Source organism: Canis aureus, chromosome 2, assembly GCF_053574225.1.
Source record: "Canis aureus isolate CA01 chromosome 2, VMU_Caureus_v.1.0, whole genome shotgun sequence".
NCBI lineage: Eukaryota > Metazoa > Chordata > Mammalia > Carnivora > Canidae > Canis > Canis aureus.
The window spans coordinates 49133891-49160669 of record NC_135612.1 but is presented as its reverse complement, the minus strand read 5'-3'; the positions used below and the strand labels follow the sequence as shown (position 1 = coordinate 49160669).

At 41.0% G+C, this 26779-nt stretch overlaps 1 long non-coding RNA gene across 1 annotated transcript; it reads right to left on the bottom strand.

Moving 5' to 3' along the window:
- Positions 1-202: 202 nt before the first annotated feature.
- LOC144290656 (uncharacterized) lies at positions 203-25884 on the bottom strand. The gene is made up of 4 exons (XR_013358241.1): positions 25809-25884; positions 24102-24285; positions 20530-20696; positions 203-323 (listed from the first exon to the last, which is right to left on the bottom strand). It is a non-coding gene; the product is annotated as an uncharacterized LOC144290656 (long non-coding RNA).
- Between the last annotated feature and the right edge of the window lie 895 nt (positions 25885-26779).

The window sequence follows — 26779 nt, the reverse complement described above, 5'->3', positions numbered from 1 at the left end:
ACTCTCCTAGAGCTGGCATGTTGTTCAAGTAATTAATTGAAAAAAAAATAATTAATTGACTAATTCATGCTAGCATCTAAGTTCCAGAATATGACTATCAGACTCGTCAACATTGCCCTCACTCTCAGCATGAGAACTTACACCTTTTAGAAATATTTGTCGAAAGAGTAAATTAATTCTTTGTGTCGTTTAATATTCATTTACAAAACAGTAATTCCCTTGACACAAGGATGTTGTTGAAATTGTCATATCTCTCTTTGTATCTCCTCAAACCTGATTTACTTGGCCCACAGTAAATCTTCAATCAATGCTCTGATACATACCTAAATAGATAAATAAAAAGGGAGACAAATACATAATAGTTTCTTTTACCACACTGTTATGAGATACAGCAACAATCTTAAATTTTTGGTTGCAGGATCCTTTCATTTTAAAATTTATTTAGGACCTCAAAGAGCTGCTTATCTAATATGCACAACACAGACACATTTACATATATACTAACATATTTAAATATATACTTTATATATATCTATCAACTATAAATATAAATAAATAACTATAAATCTAAATATAAACTATAAATATATATGGTGGCGGAAGCTGATTCTTATCAACTAAGAATTAAAACTGGAAAACTTTTTAAAATATCAACTTAATAATTTACTAAAAAAACAAATGCATTACAAGTTAATAAAAATACCACACTTTTATGAAAAATACTGTATTTCCAAACCCAAAACATATTTAGTCAGAAAAATGGCATTGTTTTGCATTAAAAAAAAATCTCTAATGTCTAGTTTAAAGAAGACAACAGAATTCTCATATCTGCAATCTGCTGCAATATGTTGGTTTCTTTGAAGTATATGAAGAAAATATGGCACCATACAACTGTAGTTGGGAGAGATTTTAATAGTCTTTTTCAGTAATTGTGCATATTTGTCTTTACTACTACATCAACTCTCAGCAAGTTGCAATTTCTTAAATATTAGTTGCAATATAGAATTTGAAACATTATTAATGAACATTTTTCATATACTATTACATTAAAATCTATCAGTTTAATTTGTACTTTGAATAGATATTCAACTTATTATGTCTTTGTAACATGGCGCAGAAACCATTTAGAAAATATTAATTCACTGAGTTATGCTGATCCTCTAAGTGTCATATTTCATTATACCATATGTAAAATTACATAACATCACCACAAATCTCATCAAAAAAGTCATTATTGGAAAGTTGTCAAGCTCACGATGGCAAATACAAATTTTCCAAAAGTCTGATTTTCACTTGAAACCTTAAATTTTATTTTTGGCAACAAAAATTCAGTTATTGTACTTAACATGATGGCTTCACTTGATATATTTTTAGAAAAATGTTTTCTAAATGCCCAAGTACAAGCAACCAGAATTTATTTGTCATTTTTCAAGTAAAACTGGCTTTTTATTTTTTTAAAAAAGTAGCAACTTTAGCTCTTAACATTGACAATTATATAAGTGCTTTCCCTCTAGGAAAGCATCATGCTCCATATGTAGCAGAAGTATTTTATGTGTGCTTGCCTTTTTACCATGCCATACTTGAGGGGGAAATTCAAGAGCTGGCTCTCAAAAGTGGCATCTATTGGCAATCAATATTTCATCTTGGAGTTCAGCCCTCAGCCCCTGTTGACTCTGATGCAAAGTTATGCTTTCCAATACCTCCATCTTTGTAACAATTCAATTGAATCCTGCATCTACAAATTATACCTCAGAACCTAGCTGATAGTTTTATCATTATCCCTATAGGTATGCCTTGTTGTTCACAAGGGGTACTTAAGCAAGAGATGTCAGTTAGGAAAGAACAAAACAAAACCAACTCAAATTCTAGGTCCTCTTGTGGGTGGCTGGGGCAACTCTTTTTATATTCATCAAGAGCACATGGGGGTAGGAAAAAGAAAGCTGAACAACCACCTCCGGGGTGTGTCTGGGGATTGGAGAGGATGATGCCGGTACAGGAGAGGAAGTAATCAGAGAGCAAGAATCTAGAAAGGAGGCTTGAAGATAGAACTGAGACTGGGCGATCATTTTCTTCTGCATTAAATAATGATAAGGGTTTCCAAAAACACTTACCTCATTGATGTAGTGATTTAGCCAAGAAGCGCAAAACCACTGTCATTAGGGAACAAGTAAATGGTTCAGGAAATTAATAATAGAGCAACCACCAGGAGCCACAGAGCCCCCACTATCTCCAGAAAAGCAGAGTTTCTCCTCCTCCATTGGCTGCCCTTTTCACTGTCAACAAGTGTTTGAAAACACTCTTGAGCATTTTAGGATTAGGATTTAGGGGATACTTAGCCTTGAGATATATTTTAGAAATTTGATGTTTCCTGTATATTTTCCCTGTTAATTAAATCTCCATTAAAAGTAACTTCAAAGGGATAAACCATGAGAAGAAGGAATGTCTTAGTCTTACCTAATGAAAGATGCTGCTCAAGTGTAGATTCCCCCAAGAACTGCATTTCTATGATTTTCTTTGTTTTACCAAGCTACAGTAGAGTTCAATGCATCTCTATATCCTTGGACAAGTTACTTAACCTCTCTGACCCTCTGTTTCCTCTTTTGTAAAATAAGAATAATAATAGTACTTATTTACAAAGACAGACATGAGGGTTAATAAGATATTGCACATGCATTATTTAGCATTGCTTGGGACATACTAATATATAATAAACAGTGGCAGGGTGATGGTGGTGGCAGTGGCTGTGGCAGAAATGGTGGTGTTGGTAGTAATGACTCTGATGGTAGTGAAGATCTTGCTGGTGACAGGGGGTTAAGAACAGTAGGTGGGGTGGCAGCAGTGGCAGCAGTAGTGATGGCAATAATTGTTATGGTGATGATGGAGATGATGATGGTGGTGGTAGTGGCAGTCCTGGAGGTGGAAGTGGTGGAGATTATGGTAGAAGTGATGGGGGTGGTGGTGGAGGAGGTGGAGCTGATGGAGTTGGAAGTGGAGGCGTTGATAGAGGTGATGGGGGTGGAGGTAGTGGTGGAGTTGGAGTGATGGTGGGAAAGGTGGAGGTGATGATAATGGCAAGATGGAGGAGGCAATGGTGGTGGTAGAGGTGATGGTGGATGTGGAGGTGAAGGTAATCGTGGTGGTAGAGGTGGAAGTGACAATGATACAGATGATGTTGGTGGAGATGATGATGGAGGTGGTGGTAGAAGTGATGGAGCTGATGATGGGGAAAGATGGCAGTGATGGTTGTGGAAGTGATGGAAGTGAAGCAAAGTTGGAGATGATGGTAGCGGAGGTGGCATGATGGTGGAGGTGGTGGTAAAGATGATGGAAGTGATGGTGGGGAAAATGACAGTGGTAGAGGTGGTGGGTGCTGGATGCACTGTGTTTAATTATTAAAGCTAGGGTGGTTACTTCTGAGGAAATACAACTCTAACTAGTTTGGTGATCAGAGTTGACCAGGTCTCTGCAAAAGCATTCTAATATGTGAGAAGTATGGAAAACCATCTCTTCATGTAGGACTTCATTAGTTTTCTAGCTCTGCACCTGATATTATGTCATCCAGTCATGACACTCCCTATAGCTGCAGAATGTTGGGAAGAGGGACTATAATCATGAAGATGAAACCCATATATTGGATCAACTTAACTTGATAGAGGGTTAAAAGATCAATTTAAGTATTTTTCCTTCTGTCCCTTCAAACTCAACTTTTTCTCCCATTCCTGGATGAAATCTCAGACAGGATTTTCTGTTTTTAAATTGTTCTTTAGGGCTGCCTGGGTTGCACAGTGGATGAAGTGTCCGAATCTTGTTTTCAGCTCAGGTCGAGATCTCAGGGTCCTGGGATCAAGTCCTATACCAGGCTCCATGCTAGACAGGGGTCTGCTTGAGATTCTCTGTCTCCCTCTCTCTCAGTCCCTCCCCCAACCTCAAATAAATAAAAAAAAAAATTTCTTTTAACATGCATTTATTTATTTGTTTGGGAGGGGGAGGGGCAGAAGGAGAGGGACAAGCAGACTTCCCACCGAGTACAGAGCCCCATGCTCTATCAGATCAGGACCTGAACCAAAATCAAGAGTCAAATGTTCAACTGAATGGACCACCCAGGTGCCACATAAATTGTTTTCTGAGATAATAAATAATCCCTTTGTTTTGACAACAACATGTAGGGTCCAATGTAGATATTACCTATTGTTAGTGGAGTAAAGTACGGTGATCAAAGCATTGTAAGTTCCTCACCCAATGCAAGCTTATTTCAGGCTGGATGCCTGGTCTCTGCTGTTCCAAGCAGGGCCAAGAGGGTGAGCGGATTAGAAGAAAGGGAAGCATCTTCCACACTGATCAGTTTCATCTGAGTTGATCCCTCTGGATAGAAGGTGGTTGGTACATGTTTGCTAGGTTTTGCCCTCACAGGCACTTTTGCAGGGTACTCACCATGCTTATCACACACACACACACACACACACACACACCATGTGCATGCACACATGTGGAGCATAGAACCCTTGACTACCCCGTCTAAGAAGCCCTCCTGCACCATTCCCTACCTCCTCCCTTAAGCGTGGAAGTGCCTGCAGGGCTGCGGCTTGCAGAACTGGTTTGCCAATCTCTCAGCAAGCCCTGCTAAGGATGTGGGGGTACTTGGCACCTATTGTGCTGTTCTAAGGCTTTATGACCTGCTGAAAGCCTCAGATACACTGAGTGACATTTTAACATGCTCCCACGATAGGGTTGAAGTGCTGGCAAATAAGAACTGAACAGAAAAAAAAAATTATGAACATATTGGTCAAGGAAAACAAACACAAAGAGATAGACCATAATAATGAGAAAATACCCTGCATTTGCTGAGCAAAGCTTTTACATGTATTGTTACATAATTTTCAAAGAGTAGGCAATAGATATGGGGATTGCAGTAATATCCTAACATTTGGATAACATGGCTGAGTTTACAAAGAGCTTTCTCACATCCTGTCTCATTGGGTTCTCATAAAGGCACCTGCGACGTTGGTGCTGTTCGTCACATTCTACAGAGGAAGAGTCAGGGTCAGAAGCAGCAAAGGGAGTTAATCTCACAGGCTAACCTACATTAACTGAGCCTTGCTGCCTAGGGCAGTGCTATCAAAGTACAGTCCAAGTGCAAGAAGTGGAAAATAAGCATTCAGGCACTCGTACAGCAATTTAATGTTGCCAGAACACCTTAGTGTGTGATCAGTGGACTTGATTCACTGGGCAGGGTATGGACCACACCATGGATTGCAAACTCGTGTGGTGAGTCTACTGTGGCATGTGCTGTGTACTAGTCGTGGGTAGTAGGACTGCATTCCAGTCTGCTGTGAGTGGGAAATTAAAGAGAGAAAAAACGGGCTCTTCACAATGGGTGATTTGAAAAAATCGTGCCCTGTGCAGAGCAGTGTGCTCAGAAGCATCCAGAGCCCAGGCAATAGTGCTGTGGTTGATTAATGATGTCTGCCATGAGCATGGAGGTGAGAGGCAGTCAGCATACCACACTATACCCTCTCTGCTAGGTCACGGGGTCCTAGAAAAGTAGAACATGCCTAGATCTTGAAAAGAGACATATTTGCGGTAAAGGAAGCTAAACAGGATACTGATAAACCAAATTACAGAAACACCTTCTGTTTTCAAAATGTTTTCCAAATTTCAAAGACATTTCACATACACTATCTCACTGATACTTGGAATGATCTGGATAAGAAGACAAAGAAAGGAGCATTACTCCTCTATTGCAGGGAGTAAGTCCATGAACCAGAATTTCTAAGTTCTTGCCCATAATCACAGAGCTGGTCAGTATGGGGGGTGCGGAGCAGGGGGGACTGGAATCCGGGACCCCAGCATGTCTGTGGTCACCACCTCAGACTGCCACCTTGCACATGTGATGGTGAAATAAAATGATATACATGAAAGCTCTAAGTAAAATGAAAATGTCATACGATAGCAGTTTTGGTACAGGAAAGTTGAGATAGTTTCATGGATGACATTCCAAAATGACTTTTAGATTGGAATCACGGAAGACAGGCCTTCCTGGTAATAAAAAGCAATTGCCACATTCAAACAAACGTCTTGGCTGGACAGAAACTTTGGTCTAAGCTCGGGATGACAATTTCTCCCTTCATTTGGTATCTCAGGCCTTGTGGCAGGTATGATCATTTGCCTAATACTGAAAATAGGTTAGTGAAAATTTCCTTCCATCTGACAAACATCTATTGATTATTTGCTGTGTGTCAGAGACTGTACTAGGTACTGGAGTCACAGGCAAGAACAGAAATGAAAGATGCATGGGCAAATGTTTGCAATTTGCTATCTCACGTGTAATAATAATAAATATGTAGGAGATTCAGAATTGCTTTCGAGGAAGGAGTGATTCATTCTACGGATGGAGGGGGTAAGGAAAACAGGAAAGGAAAAGGATTCACAAAAGAGATGACCCGGCTGGGGGCATATTTTGAAGGGTGAATAAGCAGACAACCCAAGAAAGGGCGTTCAGACAAAGGAACAGCATGGCAAAGGCACAGAGGCTTTCAAACTCCATGATGGGGTCGGAGAAATAGACACTTTTATGCATTGTGTGTGTATATGTGTGCTGATTGTGGTAAAACATATGCAAAATATATACAACATAACACTTTTCATTTAAAGTGTACAGTTCTGGATGTCTGCTTGGCTCAGTAGTTGAGAGTCTGCCATCAGCTCAGGGCATGATCCCGGAGTCCTAGAACGAGTCCCACATCAGGCTCCCCCCACCGGGGAGCCTGCTTCTCCCTCTGACTATGTCTCTGCTTCTCTCTCTGTGTCTCTCATGAATAAATAAATAAAATTTAAAAAGTAAAGTGTACATATAGTTCAGCGGCATTAAGTACATTCACAGTGTTGGGCAGCCATACCATGTAGCTTCTAAGAGAAACTCACCTACTGTAAACACTTGGCCTTACTGAAACTAGCCCAACACTTAACCTGACAAAGACTTAGTTTCTTCTTTGATAATGTAAGGTTACAGACAGAACCTGCCTCACTGGGTTGCTGTGAAGGCTCACCGTGTAGAGTGGTTACAACAGTATTGGCACAAGGTAAATGCTTCCTGTTTTATTGTTGTTGGTGATGATTGGTGGTGGTGGTGGTGGTGGTGGTGGTGGTGATCTCCACTTGACTTGGCCCCTCACACTCCAATGCCACACCCTGGCTTCTTGGACCAAATATGGAATGAATGTGGGATCATTTGATTATGATATGACGTCATGGAGCACAGAGTATTTAGTGAAACCACTGACGACTGTTGTGCTTGGTATCTCCCTCAGGGGTAGGAAGATCTACCCCTTGGTATCTCTTGGTAGGGAACTGCTGGCTGGAGGCTGTGGATGTATTCTCCCAGAAACCACACCACCCTGCCAACCACTTCTGCAAATCCAGCCCGTCCTCATTGTTCACAGATTCCAATTTGTCAATTCACCCACCTGCTAAAATGTATTTGTAACTCCGAGTCAGTAGTCATGGCACTGTCATGGTCATTTGCAGACACAGACAGAGCGGCAAAAAATTCGAGTTGCCAATGTGCACATTCCCAGCTGGGTTCAAACAAGGTACCACTCTGCCTTCTTCCTTCAGCTCTCATTCTGTAAACAAGTGCCCTTATCATGGTCTACTTAGTGTCATGTTTTTCACATTTCTGTGCTTTTGGTTGGTGATGTCGCTGTTTACAATGGCCTTCAGGCATAGTGCTGAAGCGCTGTCCCATGGTCCTAAGTGCAAGAAGGCTGCAATGTGCCCCACGGAGAAAATAGGTGTGTGAATAAGCTCTGCTCAGGCATGAGTTTTTGCTGTTGGTCGTGAGCTCCGTGTTGATGAGTCAACAACATCTACTATAAATAAGGTGTCTTGGGACACCTGGGTGGCTCAGTTGGCTAAGTGTCTGCCTTTGGCTCAGGTCATGATCCCAGGGTCCTGGGATCCAGCCCCACATCAAGTTCCTTGCTCAGTGAGGAGCCTACTTCTCCCTCTCCCTCTGCTATTCCCCCTGCTTCTGTTCTCTCTGCCAAATAAATAAAAATCCTTAAAATAAATAAATAAAGTGCCTTTACACAGAAACATATCTAAAACAAGCTTATGGATGGATGAAAATGTGATCAGAGGTTGGCAAAAACCTAACCCTGCACTTCCCCCAGAAACAATGTTTCTGAATTTGCTATTTTGATGTTTGTGGTGATTTTTACACATCTAGGTACCTCGAATAACAGGAATTGGCTGCACAAGGAAGAAAATGACCCAGGGAGGCCCACAGTGTGTAACCAAATTGGTGGGGAGAAGAGTACAAGGACAATAAAAACTCCTCTGGGGGAGGCCACATCCTGGTGGAGGGGGGAAGGCCTTCTGCTCTTGTGTTTGGTGACTCAAGCAAGACAGGAGATATTCCCACAGGGGTTTGGGCATAAGATGTCTCCATAACTGGTAAAAAAAAAAAAATAAGAAAAGGTCTCTGAGAATGGACTTTTGGGTTTTGGGTTTGGGGTTGTGGCACACAAACTTGCCCTTTCAGAAAGCTGCCTATGTAGACTCAAAATGGCTTCATTCCAATTTCCCCTTCCCCTGGAACTATGGTGTACCTTCTGGGAAATGATTCTACTTCTTTCCTGGCCAGACCATCCCATGTCTCTCCTTCTAGATAGTACTCAGAGAGATACGAAAATGTCCCAAAGATGACTGCTTTGTATCTGTTGTGGCAGATGAGGACATCCACCTCTGGGACTGTACTAAGCCCTGCCCAGATCTTCTCATCAAAGATGAAACCCTGCATTTGCACAGTTAAAAACAGTTCGTCTTGCTCCTGTGGGTCATGTTTAGAGCTGAGTAGGAGGCATCTGGTATCATGGTGACATTCTGAAGGTGATGCCAGGAGCTGAAATACTGGCAGAGGTGATGCTGAGAGAACCGAGGACAGACACCTTGTTGCTTATCATCTGTCTGCAAAGCCACTGTGCAGAGGTGACGTGGAGGTGATGATATCTACCTGGTGCATTGGAGGAGAGAGCCTTGTACCACTCTGGGCAGTACTTCCCCAAAGGGTCACCTGCCCTTCCTCTCTCCTTCCCTCATCTCTTTCCTTCCTTCTCCTTCCCTCCCAGCTCCTTCCTCCCTGTCATATGTTCATCTGGATCATGCTCTTTCAAAGTAATCAATATCATGCCCTTGCTACTTGGTGAATGGAACTTAGAGATAGACGTCTTGGGTCTGAGCCTTTCGTTGTCACTCACTTATTACATACACAGCTTGGTCATCAAATATTGCCTGTCTACTCAGTTCCAGGCACCATTCTGGGCTTTCAGGTTCATTTAGGAAATAAGCAGAATGGGCAGCTATCCTCATGAAGCTCAGATTCTAGCAGGCATGGAAAGACAATACATGGTAAAGGTCGTAATCATGTAAGTTAGAAAATGATAAATGCTAGGGGAGAGAAAACATGGAGCAGGATTAAGAGGATGCACACAGCAGTATGAGGGAAGACTACAAGTGGTTAACCTCTCCACGACTCTGCACACTCACAGGTAAATGGGGGTGACATCCCCTACCTCTCCTTCCCAGGATGCAGTGAGACAATACAGGTGAAAGGGACATATATATCATAAACCATTATTAGATGAACATTTACTTTTTGAAGAAGAATCTGCTCATCTGCATGGTCCAAAGTTTAACATAAACTCCTCATTTGGACATGAAAATGATACCAGGAGGGAAATTCACATGTGTTGAGTGCCTACCTTGGGCCATTTACTGTGTCAGCTCTCTTCTCTAGAGAGCTCCTCTTGTTTCCACACTGAGCATCATTATCCCAGTTTTGTGACTGAGGAGTGAAGTAACTTGCCCAAGGTCAGGGCAGAGAACTGGGGGAAATCCAGAACTGGGCTGAGGATCCATTTCCGTCTTTCTGAGCCTCTTTCCCCAGGGGATCTAAAGCGTTAACCCGGCTAGATGACCTCTAAAATTCCTCCAATTCCAAGAGTGCTCCGTGTCTCAGTGATTACTCTTCTGGGTGAGGATAATTGGATGACCCAGAGAAAAACACATCTCTGAAAGGAAATGTGTCCCTTAGTTTCTAACAAGAAGGTCATTTCTCAGCAATCCTGGCAGCATAGACCTCGGGGGAAGCTGCCATCAGCAGGCTGGCAGGGGAAGGTTAGATGGGGGGCTACAGAAGCTTGGCTCAAGGGGCTTCCTCCACCTTGTGGTGTCCTGGACCCAAGAAGAAAATAAAAGCATGAGGGATTTTGCTGGTGCTTCCAAGCCTCCTATTATCAAAATAAGAAGGATGGGCCACAGCTGAAGAAGCAGCTTCTAACAGGGAGGTAATTATGAGAAGAGAGAAAGCTTCTTCCTTTAAAGACAGAGTACTGCCTCTGTTGAAAGTACAAAGTGGCTTAGGAGAGGAAAAAAAAAAAAAATATATATATATATATAATGTATCTGTGTGTGTGTGTATATATATATATATAATTTCAAGTTCCAAGCTTGTGCACAGAAAGAATTAACAGGCATCTTAAATACTGCTCACCAAAAAAGTTGATCAGGAAAAAAAATGTTTTTTTCATGCCATTTTTCCTAGTGTTTGAGGTTTTCAGATATTAAATCACTTAATATTATAGATAACATAGTGTTTTTTGGCTGTTATCTCGTGTCCGATCCCTGCCAGGTTATGAATAAAGATAGTCTGATTTACATATTTATTAGCTACATTTTACAAGAAAATAGCAGCCCTGTGTCTCCCATGGTCCATAATCTGCATTGACTGGCAAGGACATTTAAAATAAGCCCCTGTCACAAATTCTCATTTTATACTGGTCACAGTGATAGCTGCACATAAAATTATAATAGGGAGACACTCCCAAGTCTGTTCTGAATATCAATTTTAAGTGCAATGAGGTCATCTGGTGTGTCTGTGACCCTTCTAATTAGATAAGGGAGTTACTGATACCCCTGAATTCCCACCTTGGGAACACTGTGGCCTGGGTCAGCTCACAGGACAAAAGTGCAGATTATGACATGCTCTGTTTGGAAGTGGTGACATCAGTGCCCTTTGTAGAAAGTTCTCTCACCTAGAGAAGGCATTAAATGAAGCACCCTGTGTCTGGGGTCCTAACATCCACAATAATAGTTTGTCTAAAACCATTAGAGCCACTTGGATACCACTACCGACTTCCTGTTATTCTCCTGAGAGTATGGACTCCTTCAACCAGAAAGCACTGACCACAATTAGTCTCTTAGTCCAATTTCCTTTATCTTGTAGAAAAATACGTGTATATAAAATTTTAATAAGGATTTCTCTTCTCAGACATAAGAGGACCTGCCAAGTAGAAATGATTTGGCAAGAAAGTATAGGCATTCTGATTGAAGAGGAGTCTGTGAAGATAGAGCTGAGCTGGTCCCCTAAGACCTCGTATCTTTTTTATTTCCTACAGCAGAGATGCTCACCCATGTTGGAAGCGGGGAACACCCTGCAGGTGGGCACCAGAGAATAAAATTATGGATGAATCCACATTTTCATTTTCTGAATACACCTTTGGGTTTCATAAAATTTGGAACAACTGACATCATCAAGTGATGATTCAATATGATGTTAGGGGCATCTTCTGTGTTGGACTCACATTACTATGGAAAAGGAAATCTCTTTAACATGCTACTGCTTAATTGTTAATCCAACCTCTTGCCTATTTCCTGGTCATGGGAAGGACTATAAAACAACATGGACATTTTGCACAGAGGCATTTATTGTCTCTTTCCTCAAGAACCTGGAAAAAATTTTTTACCCATTCCAAAGGCAGGCATCTTCTGAGAAGTCATACCAAACGTAATTTGCATCTTTATCAAAGGAGAGCAACCCAAGGCTGCTTTAGAGATTTGCTGGCCACTAGCAGGTCCTGTTTCTGGGCCATCAGTCTTCTCTTAGTGGCTTTTTTGAAAGATTCACTCATTTACCCAGAGATTTAGTCCCATAAATGCAAAGAAATGATGAGATATATAATGTACATCTAAGGATCGCTGGTTGATGTTCCAGGGGGAGGATGCTGATAGGCAGGAAAGTGTCTTCCTTCAGACAAGTATCAAGTTTTAATTTGCTTCAACTATCTTGAAACTGGAATCTTCCAAACTGAGTTTGATTGTCTAAGGTCAGAGACTTCCCACAGACATGTGGCTCTTGTAAAGCATGAGATGAATCCTTATTTAATCTTTCCCAGGCCTTCTGTGAGCTGGCACACCATTTGGACAACCTGGCTTTCTCCTTGAGTAGTTTAAGGAGAAACGTTGGCAACTCCTCACAACAAGAACAAAGCTTTCTCTCCAATGCTTAACCTACCAATCAGAATCAAGACACTTTTCAGGAGGGACTTGTCCTCTACTTGACCCACAGGGATTTCCCTGAGATGTTCCATTATAGCCTTAGAGGGATCCAAGGAGTGGAGACCAAGCAACAACTAAAGGGATGCTGCAGGAGAAGATAAAGGTGGGTTGAGGATGAGAAAGACAGCCCTGAGAAAAACAGGAGTGTTCCACTGCCTTGGTCTCCCTCCCCCCTCTCATTCTCACCTACAAGAAGGATTTTCTCGGGATCCCTGGGTGGTGCAGCGGTTTAGCGCCTGCCTTTGGCCTAGGGCGTGATCCTGGAGACCCAGGATCGAATCCCACGTCGGGCTCCCGGTGCATGGAGCCTGCTTCTCCCTCTGCCTATGTCTCTGCCTCTCTCTCTCTCTCTGTGTGACTATCATAAATAAAAAAAATTTAAAAAAAATTTAAAAAAAAGAAGGATTTTCTCAATGCCAGTCCTCTCCATTAGCCCCTCAACAATGCCATTAAAAAGGAAATTTGGAAATTATACATACATATGTGTGTGAGAGAGAAAGAATGAATAAAGAAGTGAAGGTTATGAAAAAGACAAAAGATAACAAACATTAGTGAGGATGTGAAAAAAAGGAGAACCCTTCTGACTGTTGGTGAGATGTAAATTGTTCAGCCACTATGGAAAACAGTATGGAGAGCCCTCAAAATATTAAAAGTAGAACTGCCATATGACCCAGAATACTACTTCTGAATATTTATCCAAAAGAAATGAAAAGAGTACCTAAAAGGGATTTCTGCACTCCCATGTTTATCACAGCATTATTCACAATGTCTAAGATATGGAAACAAGCTAAATATCCAACAGCAGATGAGTAAAGAAAAGTAGCATATATATACAATGGAATACCATTCAGCCTTAAAATTTTTTAAAAAGAAAAAAGGAAATCCTGCCATTTGTAACAACATGGGTGAAACTGGAGGATATTATGCTAAATGAGATAAGCCAGACACAGAAAGACAAATGCTGGGTGATCTTACTTATGTGAGGAATCTATAATAGTCAAACTGCTAGAAGCAGAGAGTGAGAAAGGTGGTTACCAGAGGCTTGGGGAAAAATGCTCTGGGGAGATTCTGGCCAAAGGGAACAAAATTTCAGTTATACAAGACGAATGAGTTCTGGAGATCTGATGTACAGCATGGTTACTATAGTTAAGAATACTGTATTGTATATTTGAAATTTGCTGAGGTGGTAGATCTTAGGTGTTCTCATGGAGGGAAGGAAGGAAGGAAGGAAGGAAGGAAGGAAGGAAGGAAGGAAGGAAGGAATAAAAAGGCAATGTGGCACCTGGGTGGCTCAGTTGGTTAAGTGTCTTAGATCATGATCCTGGAGTTCCTGGAGTCTTGGGATGAAGCCCCATGTCCTACTCCCTGCTCAGTGGGAAGTCAGTTTCTCTCTATGCCCCTCTCCCCACTCATGCTCTCTCACTCATAGATGAATACATAAAATCTTAAAAAGAAAGAAAGAAAGAAAGAAAGAAAGAAAGAAAGAAAGAAAGAAAGAAAGAAAGAAAGAAACTATGTGAAGCAATAGATACGTTAATTAGCCTGATTATAGTGATTATTTTACAATGTATATATATATCAAAATATCACATTGTATACCTTACATAGGTACAATTTTTATTTGTCCATTATACCTCAATAAAGCTGGAAAAAAATGAAAGTAACAAATTTTGGAGTACTTATTGAATTGCTATACCAGGCTCCCTTGAACTGACTTGCCCCTCTTCAGTGATAAGACCCACACTCAATGTTGTGGGTAGCTCACCTGCAGCTAACAAAAGCCAGATTTTTCAGGAATAAGGAAATTCCAGAATGACTGAAAATGTCTTGGCTGAAAGCTCTGTAGATCAACCAAACAGAAGAGAAGAGTAATGTGTCCAAACTCTTCTCATGTAAGTTTCCTCAGCCTAAAATAAAGATACTAATAAAATCTGCCCCATCAGATCATCATGAAGATTGAATTAATTCATTCATGAAAAACCTTTTAGAATATAAGTAGTCAATAAGTGCTAGCTAGCATTCATATTATAGCAACACAATATGAAAAGATAAAAATAAGGTCCTGTGTCCAGAAACTTTCTACCCAGGGGGAAGGCAGAGGTTAAAATAAGCAGATGGAACAAATAGGACAATTCCTGTAGCAGAAATGAGTGCATCTGGGAAGACTAGAATTTTCCTACTTTTTCTAGAGAGTAAAGAAAACTCCCAGAGAGGGTGGCCCTTGAGCTAGAATATCAAGGATAAATAGTAGGAGTGTCTTCTACACAATGTAGCGTTTTTTTTTTTCTCTCCAAGCCAAAGACATAGAATGCGCCAAGGTACGTGGATGCAAGACAACAGTGGAGTGGCCAGAAGTGCAAATACTTCAGATCTTGTACTCTAAGGTTGAGTCAAGTGTAAAATGAACCAGTGGTATGATTTTTTTAATTGCCAAAGATTTGAAAACTCGGGCAAGCAAGAACCAATTCACACTTCTTAACTATAGGGAAGTTGATATTATCAGGCTTCTTGTTAAAGGAAAGCATCAGATGTTTCTGCTCCTGGCTATTATTTGTTCCAGAGCAATATATTAACACTGTATATATTCTCTGGAAATTATCCTAATTAAGTAAACAATACACAAGATCTGAAACAGATCCTGAGGCAGTGTTGCCAATGTGCAATTTAAAGTTGGAAGTATGAAAAAAAATAAAGTTGGAAGTATGTTTTTATTTTAGGTATCCTGTTTCCCAGGTACTAAAAAGCATCATGACCCTCCACCAAGGCAAGATGTCATTTCCTGCTGTTACTAGTCAAGTGTTCTCCCCAAGAAACAAAACCGTAAGATACCTATATCTGTATCTGTCTTATATTCGTTTCCACCTATCTATCTATAATGGTATTTATTAAAAGGAATTGGCAAATTGGCTCACACAGTGATGGAGGTTGGTAAGTCCCAAGATCTGTATTCAGCAAGCTGGAGACCCAGGAGAGTCAGTGAGTTAGTTGCAGTCTGAGTCAGAAGGCCTGAAGATCAGGAGAATAGATGATGTTGCTCTAGCTCAAAAGCCTACAGGCTAGAGACCCAAGAAGAGCCAATGTTTCCATTCCAATCTGAAGACAGGAGAAAACCATGTGCCAGCTTGAGGACAGTCAGGCAGAGGAAATTTTCTCTTAGTCTTAGGAGGATCACCCTTTTTGTTCCATTCAGGCCCTCAACTGATTGGATGAGGCCCACCCACAACATGGAGGCAACTTTTTACCCAGTCTATCACTTCAAATGGTAATCTCATCCAGAAACACCCTCACAAAACATGCCCAGATTAATGTCTGACCAAATATCTGGGCATGCGTGGTCCGGCCATTTGACACAAAAAATTAATCATCACACTTGGTTTGATATACAGTTTGGCATTTGCATTCTATATGGTAGAGCTTTCTTTGGAAACTTTGTTATTTGCAGTGTCAAAGATAATTACTCAACCCCAAACTGGATGCATAAGACGCATAATAAGGAAAGGCTTCAGAGTTCAGAAGGTCTGATTTGCACTTCCCTAACTGCCTAAATTTCTTATAACTCGGCAGCAAAGTAAAATGTGATCAGTAAAATGTGATCGAGGATCTACAGAAGGGGTCCAAAAGATTGTAACTTGTGACAAGAAGTTCTGAGGACTCCCATAATGAGAGAGGGGGAAATACTCCGACATCAGAGGACTTGACACTGGTAAGTTTTCAAGGCAGAGTGTGGCTATTCTTTATAAAATATGTATCATTAAAATCCTGCTCCTGCACAGAGCAGACTTTTACAGCTGCCCACACACGGCAAACTAAAACAATGTTCTGGCAATCACTTCTCAGACCCAATGGATGTAAACAGGCAATCCCGTTAATTCAGAGCTGGGGTGATTTTCCTCTTGGCTTTCTTTACCAGTCTTTGCTCTGCACATCGATCACACTAATTGGTTAATGGTGAGCTTTGCACTGGGCTTCCTGCTGCTTGAAATCCCCAGGGAGTTTCATTTTAGGTAGAAAAATTTCTATCTCCCTATCCCCACACAAAACCCTTTTTCCAAAATTGGAAGAGAATCAAGATTTAATTAAGATTTTTCTCCCCTTAAAGTGTCCACTTGACCACTCCCTTGTGCACCTCACTTAATGCCTTAGGGACAAGGCTTGATTCTGGCAACACTTCTTGTGCTTTTGGCCAACTGGCAAAACCTCAAGTCTAGAAACTGGCCCTTGATTCAGGAACCCTGTTTGGTGTCCCTACATTATGAAACTACCTGTGAAATTTGTGCCCTGGCCCCCTATGATTTATAAGAAGTATAAATATGTATATATATAATATATATAATATATTATATAATATATATTAAATAATATAGATATATTTCAGGTTATAAATTATATTTCTCATAGGTGTTTCATCTTTGTCCACAGTTTCTGGCTCACAACTCCCAAAACCCTTGGAATTTCCTAACCCTTGGAATGTCCTTGCTCTCTCCCCAAACCCTTGTTAATGTTGATGAAAGTGACTTTTGGACACTGCCTGCCACCCCACCAAGGTAAGGCTGGTTGCCATGGTAACCAGCCCTGTGGAGGGTTGAAACTTTCATCCCACATCCCTGACCTCACAGGAGGAGAAAGGAGAGAGACTGGAGGTTGAATCAGCCAATGACCAATGGCTTAGTCAATCAAGGTGATTCCAGGAAGCCTCCCTTAAAGACCTCTCCCAAAAAGCTGAGTTCAAGCTTGTGGGTTGGTAAACACATGGAGTTGCAGAGAGAATGACATTGTGGCTGGAGAGGGCATGGAAACTTCATGCCCTTTCTCCATGTTGCCCTATACAGCTCTTACATCTGGGTGTTGATTTATATCCTTCGTTATAAATAGAAAGTGGTAGACTTAAATAAAGTGGTAGACTAAATGTTTACCTGAGTTCTGTGAACCGCACCAGCAAATCAATCCAACCTAAGGAGGTCATTGGAATCCCCAACGTTTAGCCGATGTGTCAGAAGCACAGATGTTACCTGGGGCTTGCACCTGGTATGTAAAGTAGGAATGGAAGCAGACTTGCAAGGCTGAAACTTTAACCCATGGAATCTGATACTGTCTCTGGGTAGAGTGTCAGATTCGAGGTGAGACACCTTGCTGGTGTCTGCGAATCATTTGGTGTTGTATGTAGGGGCATCCTCCCCAGACCATGTCAGAATTGGATCTGGGAACCTTAAAAGATCTGCAAATTGATCAAATTCTGTATTAAATTGTTTTTAGAAGAGATAGCTCATTAACAGGGAAAAAGATTATGTTATAACATGTAAGAATAGCCTTAGGTGTTTAGATTTTTGTTTTCAAGAACAGGGAAGAGTAAGCCATCAATGGGATATTTTAGAATGTTAAGGATATCAGAATGAAGTATCAGTTGTCAGATTCCTTGAACAAAAATATCTTCAGAGTTTTTGCTTCCACATCTACTAAAGGGTTCATGTTCTTATTTCAAATTAATGAAATATTCTGGGTGAAACAATTCACTCATTCACCTACGACCATTTAGAAAAGTTATCTTTTTATATAAAAGTTATTGTATCTATTATTAATCTGAATTTGCATTGACTATGTTTTAGTGTATTAATAACTGGTGAATTCAGTTTCCGAAATTAAACTTTTTATTTGCAATAAAAAAAAAAGTAGTGACTGTTGCCTGCCTTTGAGCACTCACCATCTAAACTGGATGGACCTCTAAGCACACTACCCCTGCCAGCATGCAAATGCTAGTTTTTTATTTTCAGGCTGGTGTTTCCAAACCAGCATCTTTGGGGTTTATGAAGAGGCTCCTTCTCCAAGGCAGCTCTGCTTCTCTCTGTTTTACACATAGGGCTGCTGAGGAAGACTGTTGAACCGAAGTGTCCATTATAACAAAAGTTTCTAGGCAATTATTTAGAAATCTTTCCCTTACTTTTCATGGAATTTATTGGAATCAGTTACTTGATTTTATGTATTAATAGACTAGACTAGACTACAATAATAATCCAACCACAGACGCTCTGTGGCTTACCACAACAATGGCTATTGCTTACACATACCAACTTATGTGACCCACACAGGTAGGCAGAGAGTTCTGCTCCACCAGATACTGAGGCACCCGGTTTGACCCATACTCTAACATCTCAATCCAAGTATTCCATGTCACTGGAGCAGGGCAAGAGAGACTGAACGTCATGCTCTAGCCATTCAAAATCTACAACCTGGAAGGATAAATACTACTTTCACTGTGACCATTGGCCAGAATGGTCACATGGCCCCATCCAACTGAAAGGAGCTAAAAAGTACAGAATTCCCAGTGCTCAGATCTAGAGAAGAATGGGATATCTGGCAATGTCTATCAGAGCTTCTCTCTTTTTCCTTTCATCTCAGACTTCAGACTTTCAACTCCCTTCCAGCCTTTTTCTGATTTTACGACATCTTGGACCTTTTTCTGGAATTCTGGTCATCAGTATCTTTGTCCTTGCTCTCTCCCAGTGAACCTCCACACAAGCCAGACACACCCACACCTACACATACACACACATACTGTGGGGAATGGGGAATGGGGTCTGATAATTAGTTGACAATGTTATTGCCAACACTGGTCTAGTCTCAGTTAGACAAGCCTGTGTGTGGTGTGGTGTGTGTGGGTGTGGGTGTGTGTGTGCCTGTGTTGGGGCAAAGGGATTAGCAGGTTCATCCCCATCCAAATGCAGAAATAGTGAATTCAACAGAAATCATGTGACAGATTTTTTTTAAATTATAATACTCTTTGCCAACAGATATAAAAAGGCAGACATGCTCATTCATTACAGGTGAGAGTGAACTTTGGTACAACATTTCTGAAGGACAATTTGGCAATACCTATCAAAAGCTTTAAAATTGTGTATATGCTTTGCTCCAGCACTTCCATTTCTAAATTTGTTCCTGGGGGTAAGCACCAAGATTTAGTTATAAAGTGGTTCGGTTTAGCATTATTGATGATAGGCTTACGACATTCTGGATGCCCAACAATAGGGAATTAAAGAAATCATTTCATATTATTGGACACTACCCAACAATTTTTTAAAAGGTTTTATTTATTTATTCATAGACACAGAGAGAGAGAGAAGCAGAGACACAGGCAGAGGGAGAAGCAGGCTCCATGCAGGGAGCCCAATGTGGGACTCGATCCCGGGTCTCCAGGATCACACCCCAGGCTGAAGGCGGCGCCAAACCGCTGCGCTACCAGGGCTGCCCACTACCCAACAATTAAAATTACATTGTGGAAATATATTTACTGACATGAAAAGCCATTCATACATTATTGTTATATGTTCCCATTTTGAAAACAACTACACACACACACACTTTGTCTTTGCATAAGGTCAACTTGGATGATTTCTTATCTTCTTTTAATTTATCTGAAGCTGCTTTCTAGCTGAAGTATTTGTGTAAAAATATGATTTTGAAAAAATTTGAAATATGAACCTGTTGGTGTTGACTCATCCGTGAAACATCTCTACTCACCCTTAAATCCCACTGGACAGATACCATAACCACTTGGCTAAAGTTCTCTGCTCTTTTATATTGTATTCACTTAGCAAACACCCTGACACTTGATAAGGTTATACTTGTGGCTTTATGCTTTCATTAATCTCATTCTTTATTATCATCAAACACTAAGGGTCAATTCTCATCCCTTTGTACACTCCTATTGCTCCAATCATGGGAACAGGGCTGGATAAAAAAGAAAAATTGTTTATATTTGTATAAACACAGAACTCATGAAAACCTACGATAGCCATGAAACTTCCATTGATAATTTGGTATGGCCAGTTATAAAGACAGAACACTATTAAACCAAATTCCTGGTAAGGGTTTGTTTATCCTAACAGCTGGAGTCTGATAATTTTAAAGGTTTTGAATAACCTTATATGTTTTTCCAACATTTATCATGGATATTTAGCTAATACTAGGCAAAATTCTATGCACACAAGCTCTTCTGTTTCAGTGTTGAAGTCCATGACTGCCCTCACAAAAATTTCCTCTTGTTAAGACTGTGCTAAGTATACCAATAACCATTATTTATGTAGCAGGTGCAAATGGAGAAAATAAGCCTATTTTATTGAATTGAAAACAAATGCTCACCTTTCCTTCAGATCAGCCTTTATTCGTATGACTTGTGCTATTCGGGCTCCTGTTTCATTTGGTTAACAGTATTGCACTTCTGCGTGTTGGGGCAATTTGTCCTCCACCATGTCAGAATCAATGAGCATTCTTTCTTGGTCTAAGAGTGCTAAGTGAGAGGCACTGCACTGGAAGAAAGGAAAATATGACTGTGCTAAGAATTTTTCAGGACTTTCCAAAGTACTTCTCACTAATTCTACCCTCTGGTGGGGCTACAGTCCTAAGGAAGTCATCTGTGCAAACACACACTGAGCCCTCCCAGGCCAGGCACACACCAGTTATTCCAGGACTGCATGTCTGTGAGTGACAAATTCTCCTGCTAGGTATGCTATCACACATCATGGTGACACTGAGGAGCAATCCATCTGGATCGACTTTATACTCTGAAATATAAGGTTTCAGAATTGGATGAAGTGTACATTTATTTTTTGAGGTAGCTTGTTAGGAAGAACGAATGGCTGTAGTGAAGGTCAAAGTCAAAGATACAATGGGATGTCCAATACCTAAGTAGATAATGGGTGATGACATAAGACGATTTGTTTCATTAGCTGGTATCTGCTAGCTCCCTCTAGGAGAGTTCTTTATTTATAGATGCATATGCCCCACCCCAGTTCAAAATATACAGTTTAGATGGGAGCAAGAGGTTAAACCCATAAGGATAAGATTACGAAACGTAATATGACTCACAGTATAAACCCAGTATCCTCTGGGCTGACCAAGGGCCCCTTTTAATATAATATTACTGTTTGTTGTATATAATCTTGGTAGAGGCATCATCAAATTTACTGTGACTTTTTTCAACAAGACGGCTAATCACTATTGAAATTAAAGGCCCTTGATTAAATCAGCAATAAATCACATTCACTTAGAGCTCCATATTGCACAGTTGGTAAGAGAGCCAACACTTGGGAGAGAGTAAGTACCACGTCAGCTATTCTGCTGTCACAGCAGTCACTGAGTCTCGTCTTATTTCATCAGCTAGAGGGACCAAAGAAGAGAAAGTACATTTCGGGCTGACAGTTATGGATGGTGATGTCTTCAACAGCTTAAATCCAACTAAAAGGCCACAGGCTCTTTCTACTCCCTCTGTGAGCTTAGGACTCAGGGGGGAGGGACAGACCCATCAGGACAGGCTTGATCTCCAGCAGTGGGAAGATGGCAGCAGAAAGTAAAGAAGTAAATTGATGTAGCAGAGAGAGACCTGGATTAGAACCAGGAGACCTAGTTTCACTGTGGGGCTTTGACAAACAACATGACCTCTCTAAGCCTTGGTTTCTTCCCCTGAGTCATAGTGGTCATTGCATACAGAATGCAAGAGTTTTCCAGGGCTGCCATAATAGATAATCGCCGATGGGGCAGCTGACACACCAGAATTTTATTTTCTCTCAGCTCTCAAGGCTAGAGTCCAAACTCAAGAGTTGGTTTCTCCTGAGGCTTCTCTCCTTGACTTGCAGATGGCTGCCTTATCATTCCACATGTGTCCTTATATGGTCTTTCCTCAGTGTGCACCCTGGTGTCTCTCTGGGTCTTCAGATTTCCTCTTCTTATAAAGAGGGCAGCAGCAGATGGATTGGATCAGGGCCTGCTCCAATAGGCTTGTTTTAACTTCATTACCCTTTTTTTTTTTTTTTTTTTTTTTAGAGAATGAGAGTATGTGTACACACATGCTCAAGCAGTAAGGGGAAAGGGCAAGGGAGAAGAAGAGAGAGAGACAGAATCTTAACTAGGGTCCACACCCAGTGTGAGTCGAATGCGGGGCTCCATCTTATGACCTTGAGATCATGATCTGAGATGAAATCAAGAGTCAGATGCTCAACCAACTGAGCCACCCAGATACCCCTTCATCACCTCTTTAGAGGCCCTATCTCCAAATAGAGTCATATTCAGAGAAATAAGGGGTTAGGGCTTCAACATATGCATCTGGGGGAGAGGGCAGGAACACAATGTAGTTCATAGCCAGAGCAAATGCAAGTATGCAATGAGATAATAGATTTTCAAGTACATGATAGATTGCAAGGTGCTATATGATATAATGCATTATCACTTGGAAGGAAATGTCAGAACATGTGGCCTCAGACCTCCACCAGGAGCAAGGGCTCATGAAAACCACATTCAAGATTTCTTGTTGTGAGGTAGTTGAAGAAGGTGGTGGGGGGAATGGGAGTAAAGACACATAAATATTTAAAAAAAAAATTTTGGCCACTGGGCATCCATTTCCTTCATAACTATACCTTGATTTCCTTTGGTAATTGACCCCTCAGCCCCATACACTGGGTGCTATGAAAGGGCCCTGAATTCCTACCACAGAAGCTGAGAGATCCCTGCAAAGACCTTCTGCTAGACTCTTCTTTACTCGAACTCTATTCATCCAAGATCACAGAGCATGCACTTTGGTGGGCTGATTGGTTACACTCTCCTAGAGCTGTGTTTCCTATCAAAGTGATGTGAGGACTGGGTTTGAGTTAAAAATTGCTGGGTTTCCTTCCTCTTATCCGAAAAGCTCTGATAGTCCCAGTCTCATGATGTCCTGATCCCAAGTCTGGTTTTCTGACCTTATTGCTGGTTCTTAATGTTTCCTAATTCCTTTCCCAGAAGTCTCTTCTGTTCAAAGTCCTAAGGGTTTATATTCTGCTTGCAAAGAATCATCTCTGGTAAAGAAGAGTGGAAGGATGGACAGAGGGAAGTTTGCAAGAGGAGGAGGAAAGATGGCAGAAAAGGAGGGTGGACAATCGAAAGGAAAGAGGTGAAAAAAGGCAGAAGAAAGGGGCAGATGGAAAAGAGGAAAAGGGGGAAAGTATCTGAAAGGTCATGAGGCACAGCTACTCACATCTTCCTTGAGTGAAATCAGTTCCATGCCTAGAGAAGAAAATATGGCTTCTCCCTCATGTTTCACATACAGAGCTACCACTCAGAAGATCCTTCTCTTCACAGAAACTAGTGCTGCTCTGGTCTACCCAGGTCACTTAACATCAAAAGGTTTCACCTCCTCAGGCAGCCTATGGTTCTGAAGCCTTTTATAAAGCTGAAATTTGCTCCCAGCAATCTATACTCTCCGGAGCAACTCAAAACAGGTCTTCTGACAGACTTGCTAATATTTTAGAACCGGTAGAGAGAGACAAGATAGAGATACCACAGAGAGAAGCTATCCTCAGCGAGGTCACTATACCCCAGATGCTGGTTCCCAGCTTTGTAAGTCCACAGACCCAATTTAGCCAGGAGACCTGAAATGGACTACTCAATTCAAACAAATTCACTATGTGATTCATGGGTAGAACAGGAGCCCAATTTCTCAATTCAAAAGCAATAGGATAGAATTACCTCTAGATCCCAACTTGGCCCCTGTAGTCTTAACTGCGTGATTTTGTGCAAGTTCATTAACTTCACTGAGCCTAAATAATATCCAGTTTGGTACATAAGTTGCATTAGGTATTACCTGAAAAGCACCTTGTTGCATTTTGGGGACCCAGGACACATCACTTGTTTTCTCTCACATTCTGTACCAGACTCCTCTCCTGAAATCTTCAGATGCTCACCTGTTTGTATTCCAGCTACTGCAACAGTAGCCAGCTCTGCATGAGCTCTGAGTAACTCCATGAAGAAACAACCTGGAAGTGTCTTCCTCCTGCCTATACCTGCACCTCTTTAACATGGCTCTTCCTGCTGACTCCGAGGTGTGGGAGGCTGCAGAATGCTTCTTGGCACCCATCTGTGCACAGCCTTGAAGAGTGGAGAGATTACCACCACAGAGTGAGTCTTTGACCAAGGAGAGACAGATTCAGAATAAATTCTTCCCTCTTTCTCCCCTCTATGGTCCTGAGACCATTTATAAGGTTTTTCAGAGGACCTTCATCCATGGGCCTCTCAGAGTTTGGTAACCAGTGTCACTTGGCCATGGTTGACCCAGTAAGTTATCTTGTATTGGCTTTGCCTCCTTCTCTTCCTTATTCCCTGAGACCCTCACTCCCTGCCTAGTAAATAACACAAAAGTCTTTTCCTCAAACCCTGGCTAAGGTGAACTCTGACTCCCTTTCCCTTTCTGATCACCAAAATACCTCCAATGGTCTGTCCATTATCTGTATCAGGCAACTTTCATGGTACCCAAGAGGTCAAATTATTAGCAGTCTGTTGCTATTGGAATATCCACACAGTGCAATATTATGTAGCCCCAAAGAGGAAGGAAATGCTAGCATATGCTCCAGCCTGGGTGAACCTTGAGGACTTTATGCTAAGTAAATAAGCCAGTCAAAGGACTACAAAAAGCTCTACTTATATGAGTTCCTGAGAATAGTCAAATTCATAGAAATAGAAAGTAGAATGATGGTTACCAGGCACTCAGGGGATGGATAAATAGGGAGTTATTTTTAATGGGTACAAAGTTTCATTTTTACAATTTGAAGTGGTCTGGAGATTGCTTGCACAACAATCTGAATTTGCTTTGTAAGAGTCCATTGGGGCCACCCCTGCTATAATTTGTAAACCATACTTTAATATAGTTTCAAGCATTATGCTAGACTTAGTCTGTATTAATTAGACTATAAATATATCACGTAAACTATGACTTAGATCTTGAAAGCCCCTCATTATAGATCGGAGTGTGTCTTCCACCCCAAATTCATGTTGAAGAATTAACCCCTAGGAACTCAGAATGTGGCTCACTGCAGATGTAACAGTTAAGATGTCATTAGGGTGGGTCCTAATCCAATATGAACAATGCCTCTAGAAAAGGAGGAATTTGGAAACACGTACACATACAGGGAAATCCCATGTGAAGGTGAAGGCAGAGATTCTACAAGGCAAAAATGCCAAAGATTGTCAACAAACCAAAGAGACAAGCCTAAGAGAAAGCCATGTAACAGATGTAACAGATTCTTCTTTATAGCCTCCAGAAGGAACTAACCCTACTGGTACCTGACTTCAGACTTCTGGCCTCCAAAACTGTGAGACAAGACATTTCTGTTGTTCAAGCCACCCAGCTTCTGGCACTTTGTCAGAGCTGCCCCTGTGACAGAAAACTAATCCATGCCCCTCCAAGGTCTTTCTACAAGTCAGGTCCCCCTGCTCCCATCTTGTGCAATTTTTCTTTCTTTTTTATACCCAGGGACAAAACTTCATGTATATTTTATATGATTTTGGTTCAGAATATATGCCATTAAAATCACTGTGACTCTTGATTCTGTTATACTAGACTGCATTTGTTCCCCTTCCAGCTTTATATTCTCTGCAAACTGAACATCCAGTACCTCTAGGGTAAGGACTGTGTCCTCCTTCTCCTGGGATTCAGAGTGTGGCTCAATGGAACTTAGAACAACACTGGCCTCACAGGAAAATATACATTCCGCCTGGCTGAATGAATAATACTGGTTTTATTATTGATGTCACTGACATGTTTATGTGAATGGTAGATATCCCATAGGCCAACCAAAGTCAGCAAGATGGAAAATCATATCTCTTTTTATTAAAATGTCTTGGTGGTAATATAATGAAAGATTCAAAATTTTATTATAAATTTGTTTTAAAAAAAAATAGAAGCCACTGAAAAGCAACAATTTAGCCTGTCTCTACCCGCTTTCTTTCTTTCTCTTTAGTGGTGATTTTGCTCCACCCCCATCATATATATATATATATATAGAGAGAGAGAGAGAGAGAGAGAGAGAGAAATTGATCTAGTGATATTTCTGTCTCTTTCTCTCATCTCAGATATATGGAGAGAGAGAAATATCACTAGATCACTCTAGATCCAGATGTAAAGATATTATTTATATCATATATACACACTCATGCAGAGAATGGATGGCTTGGCTGAATTCAATATAGAGGAAGGGTAGGGTATATCTTTTGTATGTTTGTTATTTTGAAATAATTTACCCCAAATTCTCTACTTGATTCAACACACTTTCCAGTTTTCATTATGGGTAAAACTTTGCTTGATACTCTGGCACATAATGGAAGCAGCTTGGAACTTCATTTTTCTCTTTCCAAACCATCATGCCAGTAATCACAGCACCTTGTTGACATACCGTCTTGTTCCTTAGTTACCACTAACTCTGAGTGATATCGGATGAATTACTTCCATTTTCTGGGCAGCTGGGAAACAAGAGCCTCGGGGCAGCTAACGCCTGCAGTCCCTTTCAGCCCTGATTCGGGAATGCTTTGGGGTGATTAGGGGCAGGGAATTCCTTGTTATCAATATATGTTTTCAAAATAGCAATTC